The 20153-nt window shown below is 40.9% G+C and overlaps 1 protein-coding gene across 1 annotated transcript in view; it reads left to right on the forward strand.

Moving 5' to 3' along the window:
- The first annotated feature begins 2881 nt into the window (after window positions 1–2881).
- Window positions 2882–20153, forward strand: part of Pcgf5 (polycomb group ring finger 5) — a 109808-nt gene continuing 92536 nt past the window's right edge. Inside the window, exon 1 of the mRNA XM_047552093.1 lies at window positions 2882–3090. The gene's annotated coding sequence lies outside the window, so the exon portion shown is untranslated. The remainder of the gene's footprint in view (window positions 3091–20153) is intronic.

Consider the following 20153-nt stretch of genomic DNA (forward strand, 5'->3'; position numbering starts at 1 on the left):
TTACTATGTTTATAGCGAATCTGCATTTCTGAGACGTAAAGACAAATTTCTGAAATATGGTCTAATTATCCTAGCCTTCCTTTAGATTTCAGTCAAGTCAGATATTATTTTCTGTCCCACCAAAAATACCCTTCCTTAATAGATTAATATCCTTTCAAATTCTATCCTTTCTTCAAAAGTCAGCTGAAATGCTATCTCCTCTCAGTAGTCATGCTAGATATTTGGAGATTTTGAGTGAGAATGGGTTAGACAGTCAGGGGTTGAGATTTGGGGGGAAGTATCTGTGCTAGTAAAGGGAAAAGATATCGACTAAGAAGAAATAGTGGAGGGAAACACAAACATGACCAGTTAAGAGAACTGTCAGCAATGTTATGGGCGACCTGCACATTCTCTGTGACAGGCAAAAAGCCACAAATTGTCTTCAACTATGCCCAGCTAATAGGTAGGAGATGAAGATTAAATGAGATAATGTACAGAAAATATCTAACACAGTGTCTGTAAGAGCAATGTTGTGGTAGTTCCCATTGCATTGCCTATTAAGGAATCTGGGAATCTCTTCATGCTGAAGAAGGCTGAATCCTGCTCAGGGAGGGATATGATAAGCAGAGGTGAGAAGAGACTCAGTGGGGGAAAGAGATGTCAGGAGGAAATAGTTGGGAACACAAAGAATATGGGAGCCATAAATAGAGAAGAGAGAGCAAAAGAAATGTCAGGAAGTCATGGTAGAGAAGAGAAGGATAGGAGGAGAATGGAGCCAAAAGGCAAAGAGAAAGAGAAAGGAACTTGGGAAGAAAAACTCTGGTTGTACTGCAGATTCTAACCTGGAGGAAGAGTCCCAGAGGTAACCAGGACTGCACCCAAGCTCAGGGCCACAGTCACTTCTCACTGTGCTTTCAGATCCATTCTCCTTTTCCTTTTCTGGCTTGTATTGTGGGAATACTGACATCACCCTCAGGTAGTCCACTGGCTTGTCCTGCTTTCTACCACCGGGTGGCCCTGGAGAGGGGGAGGAAATGGGTAGCCAAGGAATTTCTCCCCAGCCCCCTGCTTTGGAAGGGGTCTCCAGTAGTTGCTGCACTTCCTTCAAGGCTTCAGTTCATGAACAATGGTTCAATGGACATGAACCAACCGCACACCGGTTCAGTTCAATGGACTAGCCTTTCATGGTTCTGGCAGCCTTCTCTTTCAGTCCCTCAAGCCCTAGGGGAAGAGATGCTTCCAGCAGTTGCTAATCTCCACACTACCTCATCCCCCTTCATTTCTTTCAACAATTTCGTATCTAATTGGCTGCAATAAATTATCACTACTGAATTATCTGGGAAAGAAAACTTCACTTTCATTTGGATTCCCCTCAAGTTCAAAGACACTTTCCCAATGGGAACATAAGCAGCACATCTAGAGAGAAAGGAATCCAGTCATCCCAAGAGTCCAGGGTCAGGGTCCATCCAGAGGACGACGATTAGAAGCAGTGTTTGATCAGACAGGGACAAATCCACACCAGTTCTTGGGACTGGGGGCTCCTAGCCCAGATAAATATCTGTAAAATGACAGAATTCATGTCTGTTCATGTCTATTCCTCCATGATTTACTTTATTCACTTTGATCACTGTGAGCCTTGGCTCAAGGAATATCTCTGTAGAATTCAGTTTTATTCCTCCAAGGCTTAAGTGCCCATTATGAGTATGGGGGTACACGGTGGTGGGAAATAAATGCACAGACACAGGAAAAATGGAGGGTATGCTCAGCTTTGGGAGGTATTTGCTTTGGGCAAGAAGAAGTTTGTGATCATTATTAATTGAGACTTTAATTTTTCCAGTCTCAGCAACGCTGCAGACACTGAAAGACTATAGGGTATTATTCTTACTACTCTCATTTCTCTCATCACCAACGCCCTATTAAAACCAGGCTCCTCTTAAGGAATCCACAGAACAGTCGGCGTACAGCCTAGGCACAAGACTGAACCCCAAGTCAGACTGATGCCAACCACAATCAGTGGAATCTAGGGGGGGTTTTGACAGGTGGAAGGAGACGGGGAGTTTTCAGGCAGAGATTAGAGCAGACTCCAAATAGAGAGTGTAAAAAGATAGGCATCTGACGTTCTGTCTGTAGACAGGGGCTACCCCGTCTGTAGAAAGGGTGACAGTTGGGTAGTGGAGAGGAGATGGAAAGGTGGAGGCCAGTTGTGGGAGACTCCGAGTTTTATGCATTGGAGCTTGAGGCCATGGGGCGGGGTGGGGGAGTCATAGGAGGCTCTTGAGCATCAGAGTGACAAGGTCACTTCTGGGAGGGCAACGTTGAGTGCTGTGCAGAGGACAGATAAGAAGCAGAGAAGCCTGAGGTAGGGGAAGGAACTTCCAGCTCCCAGAGGGCAGCTTATACTGGAAGCCTCGATTTGACCATCGCCAAAGGAGCATATTCACATTAGAGGAGCTTTTCTATCTATTCAAGGGCAAGCTTCCTCCGTCTGTGTGTGTGGGATGAGGATGTGTGTGTGTGCGGGGCAGGGGGTGCCTCTTCTGCTGTTGGATGATAAGAAGTCTCCAGCTTAGGAAGTTTCGAGTTTCTCCTTGCCAAGGTCGGTCCACTACAGGTGGGCGATTGCAAGCCATGGGCGAACGCCTGGCTCCACGCCTGTCCTGGACAGCCGCCGCGCTCGTCCCCTCCAGGCCCGGGCAGTGCCGTGGGCCGTGCCGGGCAGGCGCTCGGGGAGCTGTGCGGCGGCAGCTTGAGGAGGCCTGGCGGGCGGCGGCGAGAGGCTGTGCCCCAGTTTGTGTCCAATCAGGGAGTGCGGGCTGTGCCCCGAGCCCGGCAGCAATGCGTAAACAAACCCACGGCAACTCCTCCGCCCCCTTGGCGCGCTCGCCCCGCGCCCGCCGCCGCCGCCGCCGCTACCGCCGCCACCGCGAGCTCCGCTCTCCTTGCGCCCGCCCGCTGGGTTGCCCAGCCCCCCGCCCCGCGCCGCTCGCACCCCCGCTGCCCCGCCCCGCCCCCGTCGGCGCGGGCTCCCTCACCTACCGCCCCACGCGCGCGCGCGCTCACGCACCAGGCGCCCCGCGCGGCCCGCCCGGATCGTGGCCTCTCGAGAGCAAGGTAAGGGCGATGCGCGGAGACCGAGGCGACTTCCTCGCCCGGCACAGCCCGGGGAAGTTTCTGGCGTGGCTGTTTTCCGCTGGGCTAGGGGAAGGCCCCCGGCGCCAAGCGAGCCTGGCGGGCGGGAGGGGGCCGCTCGGCGCCGGGGGTCACAAGTTGCCTAACCTGACATTGGTGCTGGCTGCGCGGCGGGGCGGGCGGCGCGCGGAGAGGGGCTGGAGGCGCGGCGGGCCCCGGCGCTGTGCCGGCAAGGGGAGGGCCCGAAGGAACTTTCTCCTCCCCAGAGGGGCGCCTGCCAGCCCCGGCAGCGGCCCCGTCACAGGAGCAGCGGCTCCCGGGCTGGAGGGAGACCATGAAATGTGTTTGAAGAAGCTGACGCAGTTTGTGACGCTCGCAGCTTCCTGATGGGGACCGGCAACAGTAGCGCCTTCGCCTTAGAGGGACAAGCCGAGTCGGCGCTCGGCCCTTCCCCCGCCCCGGAGCCGCGCGTCCGGGCGCCTAGTTCGGGGGCCGGGGGCTCGGGGTGCGAGCATCTCCTCCCGGCCGGGAGACGGGCCCCGGTAGCGCGCGTCGCTTCCGTTTTGATTAGCTCGGGTTATTATATAAGATGTCACGGAGAGGAAAGGGGCGAGCGGGAGGCGCGTCGGCGAGGGCGCTCTGGCCTTCCGCGAGTGGCAGGGAGCGGCAAGAAGAGGGCCGGGCGGGGACCCACCTGTGCGCCCTCCGCGCCCCCTGCGGGCGCTGCCCGCGCGCGTGTCAAGGTGGGGTAGGGGAACAGCCGTGCCCGCCACTCCCCTCCCAGCCCCGGGAACACTCGGGCCGCGGCCGAAATGTGCTGTTTCCTCTCCGCCCCCTCTCCTGGGTCTACACGTTTCTGGCTCCAGGCGTTTGTACTTTGAAACATTTGTTTAACATTAAGGAAGCTGCGTGTGCGGCCGTCATAGTACGCCCAGAACGTGTGGCCGTGAGCTGCAGGGCGGTGAATGAATCATCGCCCCGCGGACCCGGCTCGGATGATTCATGCGGGGTACACACAAGTGCGCGTACTCGCCGTGTGCCTCAGACCCAGGGAGAGCGGCCCTTCTGCAGTGATGACGCCTGGAGGGGCGGAGGAGAGTTAGTGCACAAGGGCAGTGGATTTTCCCTCTTTCCACAATAACTTTGAGGCTGTCAGGTTCCCCACCTTCCTCGAGGCTTGTTTCGCGTTTTTGGATAGGTGACAAGATTCCACCTGGCTGCATTAATGAGTCGGTGGAGGAGCGCCGATTCGCTGCAGAGCTGGGTACTGTCTCATTCAGAATTTGGATGGTGTCAAGTGAGGGAGGTATCGGACTCTGAAGGAATTCTTCGAATAATTTCGTGTACTAAAGCAGCTATCCAGTAATTAGCAAATATGAAAAGTAAGTGTATCTTGAAAAAATAAGTGGCTCCTTAAGTGGATGGTCTTAGAGATTAAATTTTGGGTTTTTTTGTTTGTTTGTTTGTTTGTTTTAAAGGCCGGATTCTAAAGAGAACCTAGTTTGTCATTCATAAACCGATTTTTCCCCCATGTGAACATCCTTAAACACTAACTTGACTCATTCCCTTCCCACTCCACACTTGTAGGATGAATAGTTTTGTCATCATATTGGGCTCCTCTCAAACGGTGTCTATCCACCCAGGCCTTCTCCATCGCCCTACTAACCTCTTGACCCTTCCCGCTTCAACCACCCTATGTTGTCGTGTTATATTTTCTTCATAGCATTTAATCGTTGTTTGATATTAATTTGTTCAGGTATTCTTTAGGTCCTGTCTCACAGAGTTGCAAGCTCCACTGTGGTAGGGGATTTTGTTTGTTCATTGCTATAACCCTAACATCTAGAACTATGCCTGGCATAAATGAGGCACTCGGCATTTGTTGACAAGTGAATAAACTTTTTTCCTGATTTCTTGATAGGACTATCATTGGTAATTTAAATTGAATGCCTTTTAAGGGAAGTCACCAAGGTGGTACAGTTTTAATTTCTCTTTTGACTTCTTGTTTTCATTGATTGATTTTCTCTTCTGTGCTGTTAACTTAAAGCACAAGATGGCTTTAAGCATCTTATGCTAAGATGCTTGGTATGAAGAAAGAAGGCATTTGGATCCTTGTCAAGATAAAGTGCATTGCTGTGTAGGTTAGTGGATGATTAAAAATATTATCTGTGCTACTTGAAAAAGGAGTGCAAAACACTGAAGTAGAATCAGCAAAGTAAAATTCTCACATTCCTCTATGTTTCCACTCATTTCAAATACTGATATTCCATATTCTTTCCAACTACTTGTAAACCATCCTCAAATTTAGCTGTACTTTGGGAAGGTCGACAGTAGATATGAAGTATTACTTTAACTACGTGAATACAAGGTTTATTCTACAGAGGCCTTAACTCAAATTTAAATTTGTTGTTGTCGTCGATGTCAGTAACTCCACAGAAGAGTACAGTAAAGGAGTTGTTTAAAATTATAATATAAACATCTTAAATGAATTGGAAAGAATTAAGGATATAAGTCAGGAATGCAATGAAAGAAGGATTTGGATACTCTTCTAGGTGATTAACTTAGGTCTTGTAGCTATATTTTTCGTAACTTAGCACTCCAAAGTTAAAGAAGAGTGGGCACTTCCCATAATAGTAGCTGTGATCACTTTCAGAAGTGATTAATCTCAAGAGTGATCTCAAAGACAATCAAATTTTAGAGCTAAACGTGACCTTGAAATTATTTGGCATAGTTCTTTCCTTTTTACCAATCTGTTTACTGAGGAAACTAAGGCACAGTGACTTGCCCAAGTTTCAGGTCTGGGATTAGAACTGAGTCCTGACTCCTACTCTGGGCCTTACATTGTTGAAAGTCCCTGAATTAGTCCGGGGTGGAGGGGAACGGTTTGTACCATCAGTAGATTGTCTCTTGTTTGTGAATGTTCAGGCAGCAAAATCATGTCTTTTGTAGCTTTGTACCCTTCAGTACCCCTGGGCATATAGGGGCTCAGTGAAACTTGTTGAATGTGATTGGATAAATGGATTTTTAAGTTGAAAATATATTTAAGGTGGGAAAAGCAGGAATACCAATCTGTTTTCTAGATTGAAGAGGTTTTCTGATAACAGAATGAGAATGTTGGGGGCTGGAGATGCAGCTCAGTGCTGAAATACTCACCTAGCATGTTGGAGGTGAGCTAGGTTTGATTTTCCCAGCACCACAAAAAGGTGGATGGAGAGTCAACCTGCAACAGTTTAGGGCTGGAAATATTGCACAGTGGTAGAGGTCTTGTCTGACGTGCATGAGGCCTGGTTCAACCCCCAGCACCACAAAAAAAAAAAAAAAAAAAAAGAAAGAAAGAGAAAAAAGAGAATGAGAAAATGTTAGCAGTAAATAGCCTTGGGGCGGGGGGGAACCTACTGCTTAATTGCTAAATTTTCATGCTCCCAAGAGTTTTTTTAATGACTTAAAACTTGTTAAGTATTCAGATCACTTAGTTGGCATATTCACTGGAAAACAGTAGGAGACAGGAGTCAGAACATCGGAGTAGGGCTTGTATCTGCCACAGAGTTCAACAGAAAAACCTAGTCTTTCCCGCCAAACAGTTGGGGCTGAAACTCAGCTCTACCTCTAACATGCAGAATTCTATACAGCAGGCTACTTAATGTCTTGGGAAATTCTCTCTCTCATCTCTAAAGTGTGTGTATGTGGTAGTGGTGGTAGGGTGCCCTTTACCTTGAGGTATTGTCGTGAGACTGGCATAATGTATAAAAAGTCTGCTGTATGAGGCCCTGTAATAGTGCTATAGTTACAACTATTGATTTATATGACCAGGGGATCAGCAAAATGTCTCAAATCTTCAAATTCCTCAACTATAGAATTGGTTGTTGGGATCAGGGGATGAGAATTAAATGAGTTCTAAGGTCTTATCCAACACTGTGTGATTTGGGAAACCAATTAAAAAATGTACAAGTCAGTGAGTTTAGTTTAAATAAAATGAGTCCTATACTCTTGATCTAACAAGAGGAACTACAAAAATAATGGTTAGTTTCTAGGCCTAAGAATTTGCTTTCATTAACCTTGATGATATAAAGTCTGTTTTATTATTTTGTATGCTATAAGATGGGTGCAAATGTAAGCTGAATATTCTCTCATTCAGCTTACTATATATCAAGCAGTGCAAGGAGGACATGGGTTAATCAGACATGGAATCTTTTCTTTGAGAAGTTCAACAGTCATATAGAGAGGGTAAGACAGGTAATGAGAAGCTGTGTCACATGGAAGAACTGTGACAGAGGCACAAAGAAAATGCTTTTCAGAGAAGGAAAAAATCTATTATTAGCCAGAAAATTTGGGAAAGAATTAGGGAATTTTGAGCAAGACCTTAAAGAATTGGTAGAACTTCAACCGGTGGAGATTTGGAAACCTTAAGACTTGAAGGAAAGAATATGGGAACATATGCAGGAATGGAGAGGACTGTGGTTAAACTGCAGATTGAGGAGCGTGAAGGCAGTTTAATGGGAAAGAAGGCTGCATGGGAGGATTAGGACCACATTGCAAAGCATCTCAAATGCTAGATTAAGCTGTCGATTAGAGAACCATCAAAGATATACTAAGTCTGGAAATGATGTGATCAAAGCTCTGCTTTAGGATTGAGCTGCATTGGGAGCCATGGGTAGTCCCAGTTAGGGGACTATTAAAATAGCCTCCAGAAAAGAAGTGATGAAAACCTAAATTAGGGTGGGAGCAGGTGGGTTGGGTTAGATACATTTAAAAGTACATGTGAGAGAACTTATTGGCTCATTGGATGTGGGAGTTGAGGAAGAATCAAAGATAGAAACTGAGTAACCTAGGATGGGATTGATAGGAATCCAAATAGGTAGTCAGGAAGGACCACTAATAATATACCTGCAGGTAGTGTTCAACATCTAATTAATATCTAATTAATGGAGACGATTATATATTAGGATTTGGATATGTTAACTCTTCTGTGCTGAGGAACCATCCAGATGGAGAATCATTAAAAACAAAGACAGATTGGGGGTATCCTTTTCAGGGAGAATGGTAAACCTATGAGAATATCCAGAGTGAGTAGGTGAGAATAGGCCTAGGCAGAGCCTTGGGAAAGACAGTGTTTGAAACCTTGGAGGAAGACAGAAAAGGCAGCCAAGATATGAATAAAAGAGGCATAAGAGAATGAGGAAAAGATAGGTGTCCCTAAAAACTCATATGCGAGACAGTGTTAGAAACTTTTGAGGGGAAGTGATTGGGTTATGACAGCATTAACCTAATCAGTTCATTAATCCACTAATAGGGATTAACTGGGTGGTAAATAGAGGAGGTGGGTCATTGGGGGTGTGCCTTTAGAATATATATTTTATCCCCAGAGAGTGGATATATCTGTCTCTCTGTGTCTATCTCTATCTCTATCTCTATCTCTATGTCTATCTATCTATCTATCTCTTCCTCTCTCTCCTTCCTTCCCTCCTGGTGGCCAAGTGCTAAACTGCTTTTCTCTTCTGCATCTTTCTGCCATGATTTTCTGCCTCACCTTGGGCCTAGAGCAATGGAATTGGCCCTCTACAGACTGAGACCTCTGGAACCATTAACCCCCAGATAAACTTTTCATCCTCTAATGGTTCTTATCAGATCTTTTTGTCACAGCAGTGAAAAAGCTGAGTAAAACAATAGGGTAAAGAAGGTTGGCTGGAGTTGTGGTGCAGTGGTAGAGTGCTTGCCTGGCACATGTGAGGCACTGAGTTCAACCTTCAGCACCATATAATAAATTTAAAAAGTTATTATGTTCCCCTACAACTAAAAATGTTTTTAAAAAATAAAGGTGAGGAAGGAGAATTTGGAGGAGCCTGATAAATTTGAGGGCTGACTCTGGAAAGCAGTGTGGAGATTTCTCAGAAAACTTGGAATGGAACCACCATTTGACCCAGCTATCCCACTGTTTGGTTTATACCCAAAGGACTTAAAATCAGCATACTACAATGAAGCAGCCACATCAATGTTTATAGCAGCTCAATTCACAATAGCTAAACTAGGGAACCAACCTAGATGCCATTCAGTAGATGAATGGATAAAGAAACTGCGGTATATATACACAATGGAATACTACTCCACCATAAAGAGGAATAAAATTATGTATTTGCAGGTAAATGGATGGAGTTGGAGAATATAATTCTAAGTGAGATAAGCCAATCCCCAAAAGCCAAAGCCTGACTGTTTTCTCTGATAAGTGGATGCTGATACATAACTGGGGGGGGCAGTGGGTAAGGGAAGAATGGAGAAACTTTGGATTGTGTAATGGGAAATGAGAGGAGGGCAGGGGGCAAGGGGAAGGAAAGATGGTGGAATGAGACAAACATCATTACCCTATGTACATGTATGATTACCCAAATGGTGTGACTCTACATCATGTACAACCAGAGAAATGAAACGCTGTACCCCATTTGTATACAGTGAATTAAATGCATTCTGCTGTCATCTATCATTAAATAGAACAAACAATAAAAAAAACTGAGGGGCTGAAGAATTGGAGGTGTTCATTAGATTTGTCAGGGAGACCATTATCTGTAGCCTTTGAGGAGCAGGGTCCAATGGACAATGAAAAGACAGGTCATTTGTATATCTGAGGAGTAACTAAATGGAAGGGCAATGGAGAAAGCAAATATAAACTATGACTAAGCTTTGAAAATTGGAGAACACAATCACCCAAGATTATGAAAATATCAGTGAAATTTTCTCAAATAAAAAACAGGAAGGCCCAAGACTGTGGGTGGAGTGACTGCCAATAGAGAGGAAGGGACCGAAGGTCAAGGAAGGCAGTAGGAGAATTAATGTGCCAGGCACTCCTTAAGAATGACAAGAGCAAGGTTGGGTGACCACACATCTGGATTGCCCAGTACAGGTCCCAGTTATCCAAGTTTAATTAATTATGGGATAATATTTGGATAGATAATGCCCATTTTTAATCCAAAAGAAATTCTTTTGAAAACAAAGTATATGATCACCCTAATTATGATAAAGAAGTTATTTGTGAAAAAAACGTGGTGATAAGACAAGAAAAGGAAATAAAAGTATACTGATTGGGAAGGAAGAAATAAAAATGTCATTATTAGAAGATAACATGATTCTATATAGAAAATCTGAAATAATCAACCAAAAAGCCTTTTGAAACTAATAAGCAATTATAGCAGAGTTGCAGGATACAATGTTAATATACAAAAAATTAATCACTTTCCTAAATACCAGAAATGAAACAATAAAATTTGAAATTAAGAATATAGTTCAATTTACATTAACACCCAAAAAGAAATGAAATACTTAGGTGTAAATCTAACAACATGTATAATATTTATGAGAGGAAAACTATAAAACTGATGAAATAAATCAAAGAAAAATTAAATAGATGGAAAGAGATTCTATGTTTATGAATAGGAAGACTCAATATTGTCACGACTTCCCAAATTGATTTATAGATCCATTGCAATCTCAGTCAAAATTCTAACAAGTAATTTTGTGGATATTGAAAAACTTACTCTACTCAAGTTTCTAAAGAAAGGCAAAAGACTCCAGAACAGCCAACACAAAACTGAAGAGAACAACAAAATTGAAAGAAACATAAATGACCTAACTTTAAGACTTGCCATAAGATGTAGCAATCCAGGCAATGTGGTATTGACAAAAGATTAAACAAATAGATCAGTGGAACCGGATAGAGATACCAGAAATGGACCTCCATAAAGATAATTGACTTTGAAAAAGGAGAAAAGGCAATAAAATGAAGAGAGAGTCTTTTCAGCAAATGATGTTGGAACAACTGAACATCCACATGAAAAAAATTAATCTAGAATACAAATCTTATACTCCTTACAAAAAGTAACTCAAAATGGATCTAAGATCTGAATGTTAAACTGTAGAACTCCTAGAAGATAGCTTAGGAGAAAATATATATGATCTTTGATTTGGTGATTGCTTTTTAGATATGACACCAAAGGCATGATTCAGGGAATAAAGATTTCATAAGCTGGGCTTATAAAAATTATTTTTAAATCCTGCCTTGCAAAGGACACTGTGAAGAGAATAAAAAAATGAGCTATAGGCTGAGAAACAATATTTGTGACAGACACATCTAATAAAGGACTTTAACTCAAATATACAAATAACCCTTATAATTCAATAATTAAAAAAAAAACACCTGGATTAAAAAAAGTGGGCCAAGGTCCTTAACAGACATTTCACCAGAAGAAAATACATAGCTGGGAAGTAAACATATGAAAAGATGTTCCACATGAAGCACTATCAGGAAAACACAAAAAATAGCAGTGATACACCACTACACACCTCTTAGAATGGCCCAAATCCAGAACACTGACAACATCAAATGATAGCAAGGATACGGAGCAACAAAAACACTCGTTCATTGCTGGTGGGAATGCCAAATAGTACAGTTGTTTTGGAAGACAGTTTGGTGGTTTCTTAGAAAACTACATATACTTTTACCATGTAATTCAGCAGTTTCTTTCCATAGTGTTTTACCAAAGAAACATGTTCACAAAAAAACCTGGATAGTGGTATTTATAGCAATTTTATTAATAATTGTCAACACTTTGAAGCAACCAAGATTCCTTCAGAATAAACTGGTATATCCAAAGAAGAGAATATTATTTGGTGCTAATAAGAAAGGAAGAAATGAGCTATCAAGCTATGGAAAGACATGGAGGAAACTTACATGCAGATTACTAAGTGCAGAAGCCAATCTCAAAAGCCTACATACTGTATGATCAATTTCAATTATATGTCATTCTGGGAAAGTAAAAACCATGGAGACAGTTAAAACATCAGTGGTTGCCAGGAGTTAGGGTGGAGGGGTAGAGATGAATAGGAAATGCACAGAGGATTTTTAGGGCACCAGAAATACTCCATATGATACTATAATGGTGGAACATGTTGCTATACATCTATCCAAACCCACAGAATGTACAAGCAAAAAAGTGCAGATGTGGCATGGAAGAAGAGAAATTAGATGAAGGCAAAAAGAATTCTGAGTTTTAAGGAGCAAAGCCAATAGCTGGGAGAAGGCTGTATTTGAAATGTGTTGTTCTCTTTTGTTGATTTGCCACAAATAAGGTGAGAGTGAGGCATGAAGTTGAGGTAGAGGATCCTGAGTCAGAAAGACTTGGAAAGCTGCAGATGTACATGCAATTTGAAGATCCGAAGGTGATGAGGGCTGGACAAGTTGCTAGAAGGCCTTGCCCAGTGATAGCATAAATCGTTATTGTATTCCTGACTTTTCTCCAGCAATGTTCAGAAAATTTGGAAGTGGAGATGGTGTGTGGGTATCATTGAAACTTCCTACTCTGTGTACTACAGTGTGATGGGCTGGGGATTGAGTAACAGGGATGACATCAGTGTGTGTGATAGTTGGTTCTGCAGGAGCGAAGGAAAGTGAGAAATGGGAATGTGGAGGGACGTTCTCAGGGTAGTGGTAAAGGGCACGAGGAACTTTCAGGGGAATTTACAATCATGGAGGGATCAGTTCTGAGTGATGATGAAATTGCAAAGTGTGGCTGAACTTGAGGATGGTGAAGGGACTCAGATCATTGCAAGCAGAAGGTCATTAGTCCTGAGGCCAAAGTATCAAAGTGATTGTATATCAACGTCCATGTCTGTTTAAAAAATTAGAATAGAGGATACATATTAAAGCCTTTCTGAGCATTTAGTCCATTGGATTGGAAAGTGCTTTAAAGACAGTAAAAAGATATTCCTTCCTTTAAAAGAGGAGGAAGCTCTAAAGTCTTTCAGACACTTTCTAGAAATGTGCTAAAGATCACAGACATGTGGCAGAGCTGGCACTGGAAAGAACTGTTTTCCCTGAATTTCAATTAATATTGCCCTGTAGGGCAAAAGTAACTGAAGTATCCACTGAACAAAATGTTAGAAAGCTTCCCCAAGTACAGCTTGCCTAGTACTTTAGAACACCAGTGTAAATGGGCACAGAAATCAGCCGAGGGGCGTTATGGCATACAAGTTCATGTGCTCTGACTTCTAACTAAAGGCAGGTGAGAGCATCTTTGAAAAACCTTAAAAAGCACCACCAATTTTTAAAAAGATAAGAATCAACAGGTAAACAAAATATGAACTTCATTACTAATGAAGCCTAGATTGGAAAATATACCTTGGTATGAAGCCCAAAATGATCTCATGCGCCTCCCTTTCCCTACCGTAAACTTCCCACGGAAAGTTTGAGGCTGTAGAGCAGAAATAGTTACCCAGGTTTCTACCTTTTACTGTCTAGGTGGAGAGCAAGAGGAAGAAGCCAAATACCTCATGCTGAATATCTTTGGTAGAAAATCTCTACCCATTTTAGAACTAACTGATACCTGTGAAACAGTCACACACAAACTGAATAAATTGTTCTACCTCTGTGGGGAAGAACATGGTGTAGGATGAGATGCCAGGAGTGGATAGTGAATATCCTTCCTTTGGAAACCTCCTGAGTGGCAAAGAGGTAGTGTTTTCCCTTCCACATAAACTTACTGACCACTTACAACTGTTGTTTGCTTTAAGTTAAACTACCTTCTGAGGCAGCAGGTGCATTGTTATGAGCTGGGAGTGGGTGAAATGACTACAACAGTTTGACCACAGACCTTTGGTTTGTCAGTTTTGCAGCCTTTCTTCATGGCTCCCTTCTTCCTCACTGGGCATCTCAGGAAACTCACAGATGTCGTGACAAAGACTGCCAACTTTGAGATCCTGTCTTCTTACTAAGAACTTCAGAAAAGTAGTTGTTTTTTTCCCCCTTGTAAAATGTTTAAGCCTTTAACTAGACTTACGTTATTATTTTATGTCCTGATTCTGTCACTATTTTTAATCCTTGACTTTTTTTTTTATGGTGATGGGGATCAGACCCAGGACTCAGACATGCAAGGCTCACTCTACCACTGAGCTATATCCCCAGCATACTATTTGTAATCTTACTAACCAGTGTTTAAGTGCCCCAGTTTCCTCATCTGTAGCATGGGAGAAAAATAATATTTGTGCTATCTCCTGGGGATTTGATATGAAAGTTCTTTGCAAATAAATAGTGATATGCAGATGTAAGGTATCAATATTATTACCATTGAGGATGGAATGTCATCTGTGAAGTTTAAGAACTTTTATTTTAAATAAAATGTTTTGAATAAAACAAACTATTTCAATTTGGTGGACACTGGTTTAGCCTTTTAAAATAAATCATGGCAGTTTTTCTCCTTTATCTATGTCAGACTATAATTAATTCTAGCCATGTGAGATGAAAACAGTAAGTTCTCTGACAAGTGAAATTTCTGCCTTGTCTATTTCTCTTCTAACATTTTTTTAAAAAGTTCTTTTTATTGCAAAATATAACATATACAGAAAACTTTTGAAATGTAAATGTACACTTTAATGAATTGTGAAAAGTAAGCAGCCATGTAACTACCATCCGACTCAAGAACTAGATCGATAGAATAAAATCAGATTCCCCATGGGAATTTTTTCTCCTCTTAGATGCTTGGTTCCCCCAACCCCCTGGGAAGTCATAAGTAGTAACAGGAGGCAATTATCAAGTTTTGGTGGCTCCAAACTTTATGCTTCTTTCAAATGGAATTAGATCAAAGGTGTAATATTAGTGTTTTGTTCTAAAAATTCTCTTGTAATTTCTTATTTTTATATTTGCAATTTAGTGTTTAGGGCAAGCACTGGGTTTTCAGACTTAAAGAGTAAAATCTGTAGGCTAATCATCTTCAGATTTGTGTCCTTTTACATGATAGTGAAAAGATTGTGATCCTTGGATATGAGAAAGGTCTTCAGGCTTGATTATTTTTTAAAAGTTCTCTTCTTTCCTCCTTTGCCTGTTTTTAGAAGCAATACAGACAAGATTCAAGTACTGATGATAGCTTTGTATAGTACACAGAGGTCTGCTTGGAAAATACTTGACAGTTATCAAGGCAAATACCTTTCAGCTCAGGTCACCCACCAGAGGAGGATATGAAGTAGCAAGGAGTCAGTGAAAAAACTTTATTGCATGAAAATACATATTTACTTTATTAATATTAGTTTAGTGTTATAAGTCCTATTGTGTTTTAAGACTAATGAAGTAATAGATTAAAAGTGTTTTGTGTTATTCAGAAAAGAATTCTCTTGAATAATATTTTTCTGTGATTAAGAATGAAAAGACTTTTCTCACATTTCTTACATCTTAATAAATAGTACGATAATTGGGAAAATAGCTACTTAGATGGGTCTATTAAAAAAAAACAGAAAAAGCAGTGGGTGCTAAAATAAATCAAAAAAAGAAAGAATCTTCTCTGATGGCAGTTTCTGTGGTTGTAAGATTTGGTTAATGGATCTTCAGTTTAGAATTTGGTATATTGAATACATGTGTTTACTGTCAGTCCCTCCTGAAATTGAAGAACTCTTTTCTAAGTAAAATGAGAAGCCTTAGGTAAAAGACCTAGAGATGCTAACATTTGAAGTCCCACAATGAAAAAAAAAAAAAAATGACTTACAACTTTTTCTTTCTACAGTGAACCCACCAGTCAATAACCCTACAACCCTATTCCCTCCCACCCATCATGAACATGAAACTCACAGTCAGCTCTTTAGTGCCTTGCTCTTAAATACAAGTATGTGGCCAATAAATATGAGACATTTGAAGAAAACCTTCAACACCACCACCAGCAAAAAAGGCTGAAACCAAAACAAATATGAAAGCAACAACAAAATCAATCATGGAGAAAGCAGAAATGCAAAGAAAAAAAGAAAATGAAAATAATCAAAGCTAACCTGCTTAATATGTACAGAGGTGAGAAAATATTGCTCTCTAAAATAAGAACAGAGACTGTGAAAAATCACCAAAGAATAAGAAATAGACCTTAATATTTAAAAATAAAATGGCAAAAAATTCATCAAGCAGGACGAGTAGAAATTAAAAGCAAAAAAAAAAAATCAAAATTAGGAGAGAGTAATAGAACTAGAGGATCAGTTCAGCAGCTGTAATATCAAACTAATAAGAGTTCTGGAAAGAGGCTCCAGAGAAAAGCACAGGACAGGAGATATTGCGAAGAAGTAATACAAGACTTTTCCCCAGAACTAGAGGACATTAATTTGAGGATTAGCCAGGAGAATGAGGAAAAAAAGACCACAAAAGACACCAAATGTTTAAAACATATCACTGTAAAATTTCAATATACTAAGGAAAAGGGAGCTATCCTAAATCCTACAATATAGGTTGCATGCAAAAAGATTGGAGAATGGAATGGGACTAGATGTCACAATGGCAACACTGGAATCTTCAGAACAGTGGATGCATTCCTTCGGAATTCACAGGAAATTATTCTCAATCTAAAATTTTAAATGCCATCAAACTATCAAGTGCAAGATAGCATACAAACATTTTGAGGCCCTGAAAGATCTAAAAAAATTTTAATTCACTATGCATTATTTCATAGGAAGCTACTATAAGGTATCTTTTATAAAATCATAATGTGGGAATAAGCTATGAAAAAATAATACATGAAATTCCAGAAGCAGATAGTCTGATACAAAAAGAAGAAAGAAAAAAAAGGAAATTTTAGAATGACAGTTTTAGAAACCAGTCCAGATCCAAATAGAAGGCAGGATGATTCCAAGTAAAAATAAAAACAAACCTGATGGATAATCTGATACATTTGGCCAGGTGTAATTATCAATTCAAAATAACCTTATTGGGGGGCAGTTATAAACTCCAGAAAAATAAATGGCTGTACAAGAAAAGAAACAGTGAAAATGACTCAGTAGATATTTACAGAGCTCATAATACTATAAATCACTAGAATGCTGGTTAGAGTGTAAGACTGTGCTTTTGTAATAGACACTCCCCAGATTGTGACTTAAAGAACAAAGTAATTTATTTTTATCCCATGTGTCAGTTCAAGGTGAGTATTTCAAGTGGGTTGATGTGCTTGCTTCATACAGTCCATTCAGGAACCCAGATTTCTTCCATCCTGTGCTCCCAGTATTCTCTAGGGCACTGCCCTAATCTGTATGGTCAAAACCTGGTCAGTCAATGTACATGCTCCAGCTCATAAGAAGAGGAAAGGGTAACAATGGACAAGTGTAAGACCCAAGCCTGGAAGTGACGGACATCGCTTTCGCTTATATTCTAAAAGCAGAAATTTAGTCACATGGTCACACCTAGGGGCAGAATTCAGAATTTTTAACAACTGGTAGCCCAGCCACTGACAAGTTGGAACACAGGTCTGCTGTGAAGTGGAGGCAGGTCCTGAAAGCTCCCAGATGCATCACATGCTAACCCTTTGTTTGCTGGATTATGGGAAATGGTGGGTTGGGGCGTGTCCAAAAGAGGGCTTGGATGAAACTTGGGTAGCAGCTATTTACCAAGTTGGCATTGAAGTCTTTTAATAATAATTAGTACAACTATACTAAAACATACAGACTAAATATTGACCATGACTATATCTGACTAAAGGGAGACTGGGGAAAGGAGGTTGCCATGATTATATCAGGGGAATGGAAAAGCCTCAGTTGGTATACAGTGGGACATCTGCAGTTGTACTAGTTAATAAATGTCTAACAATAAATCCAGAAACATACACATATTGTTTAGAATATGAAACTAAATTTCAGAAGAAATAGCTAAACATTTTATTAGTAATTCCCCTTAGTGGAGAGGTAAAATGGGATACTGCTATTTTTCATTTTCAACTTGATAGTAGACTTTGAGTTTTCAAATAATTTGCATGAGTTTCTTGGATAAAATAAAATTAGTAAGAAAAAAAGGGTAATACAGCAGTAATGAATGAAGAATGATTTACCTTGTGTCTGGAGCTTTAAATATATGTATATTAATTATTAAGAAGCATTTTTACTTTGAAGTTAGAATTCTTCCCCACAATTGAGATCCCAGCACTCATTCTCTCTCCAAATAGTTTAGGGGAGCTTTTAAAAACTTCACATGACTCCCCTTCCAAAGATTCTGATTTATCTGGCTTATTGCCAGACCCCAGGGAATTAGTAATTTTTAAATCTCCCCAACTGCTTCTGGGCTAATCCCTCCAGCCAAGTAGTTTAAATATCTTTGCTTCTAAAAATCTTTTGTATTCTTCCCAGCCTGTCCTCTCTCACTGCTTCTACTTCAGGTGAGACCTTCTCTACCCTCAGGTCTGAAATAGTTTGATCCCCTTCACTTCAGACAAGTAGTAAGAGAAAAAGGGAGAGAGATGGGGGAGGGCATTCAGATGACCTGTGAGTAATGGAAATGGTTTTCAGACAGCCAGTGTATCTTTTTGTTCTGCACAAACTACTTAAATTGATGACCTTATCTTGAATTTCCTATGGAGTAATTTTAGAGCTCTAGTTCAAGCAAATTTGACCTTAGTAGCTTATTGTTATATCTTGATCTTTAGTGTTAATTATTGGGGCTATATCAGCTATACCCCCCAGGTTGCTCTCCAGTTCTTTGCTCTTCCCTAGGTTTTGCCACTTAATTTCCCAGCAGTGTTCTTCCAGGAATTCACCAATAGCAATATTTCCACTTTGCAACCAAAATCATCAGCACTTTTCATAGCTCACTACTTTCTATGAAGGAATTCTTAGAAAGCAAGCAAGACATAAAGGGACATAAGAACTATATGGTTTCCCAAGGTTGGAATGTTTTTGTATTAGATTTTAAGGAGATTTTGTATTACCAAAAGAAGAAATGTTTGTTGTGTATATGGATAAATGTGCTAGACATCAAAGAAAACCTTTTCTTTTCTTCATTACTAGGAATGGAACTCAGGGCCTTGCCTATGCCTGGCAAGCACCCTATCACTGACTCAATTCCAGAGCCCCAAACTTCTTTATTTTGTAGAAAGTCTAACTAGATTTTTTTAGAACATCGAGTTACAGATAAAACTTCCTTCATACCTTTCCCCAGTTTCATTTTCTGCCTCCCTAGACTCAGCTGCCCCCATGAATCAGATGTGTAAGTGATCTACTTAAAACTGATTCACATCAAGCCAATGCCCTCTCCTATGTAGTGCTAGGACTTGCCTCTAGCATTCTGTGTGTGGAAAACTATCCTGACTGACTTCTGGGAAATTACTTTACATTATATACATTCATACAATTGGGCCTGAATATGGTTTTTAAGGTGAAGTACTGATCCATCTTATCAGCAAATCTTAAAGTTTGCACACTTGATCCAAGACTCTTCTAGGCCAGTGTTTCTCACACTTGATTGCACACACATCACTGGGAATTGATGGCTTTACACCACAGCTTCTGATTTAGTTGTTCTCATATAGGACCTGAGAGTTCGCATTACTAAAGTTCTGGCTAGTGGTCTCAACCCTGGTTGCATACTGGAATCATCTGAGAGTTTTTAAAAAGTACTTGTATCTGGAATCTATCTGTGATGTTTCTGATTTAATTGGTTTAGGGTAAGGCCTGGGCATAATGAACAGATAGAAATGATTGAGATATACATATGTATCAATTTGACATTAATGTGCGAATAGGTTGAAAACCAACCACTGTTAAAAGTAAAGGTAAAGATCTTCATGTGTGGATTTTGTAGCAATTTGGAAAGCACCTCAGATAACCTCTATGATGTGAATATACGTGCTTTGTGAATATAATGCATGGAGAAGAGGATCTTCTTCATCACCAGGTTCCTGGAGATGATATGGAGGAGACTTCACACCAAGAAAGAAAAAATGGTCTTTTAATAAATAACAAAACCCAGGTGTCACCTGATACAGGAAGGTTTGAAGTGATGAATGAATGCAAATTTGATATCTCTTTGTTCAGGGGACCCTTCTGTTTTCTGTGTCCTTTCAATAAGCATGTTATAAGCACAACCTTAATGCTTTGTTTTCTTCAGAGAAATCTATGTATTTATTTCTTATCTGTTTATGTTTACCTAAAAATATACATGCTTGCAAAGTTTCTGCATAGCCAGAATTCTAGTATCTACATGTTTCATGGCCCTTATTTAGAAAAATTTAGAGTATTTTGTATACATTTACTTGTCCTCAAAAATTGAGTAACTAAACATT

This window comes from Sciurus carolinensis, chromosome 5 (genome assembly GCF_902686445.1).
Source record: "Sciurus carolinensis chromosome 5, mSciCar1.2, whole genome shotgun sequence".
NCBI lineage: Eukaryota > Metazoa > Chordata > Mammalia > Rodentia > Sciuridae > Sciurus > Sciurus carolinensis.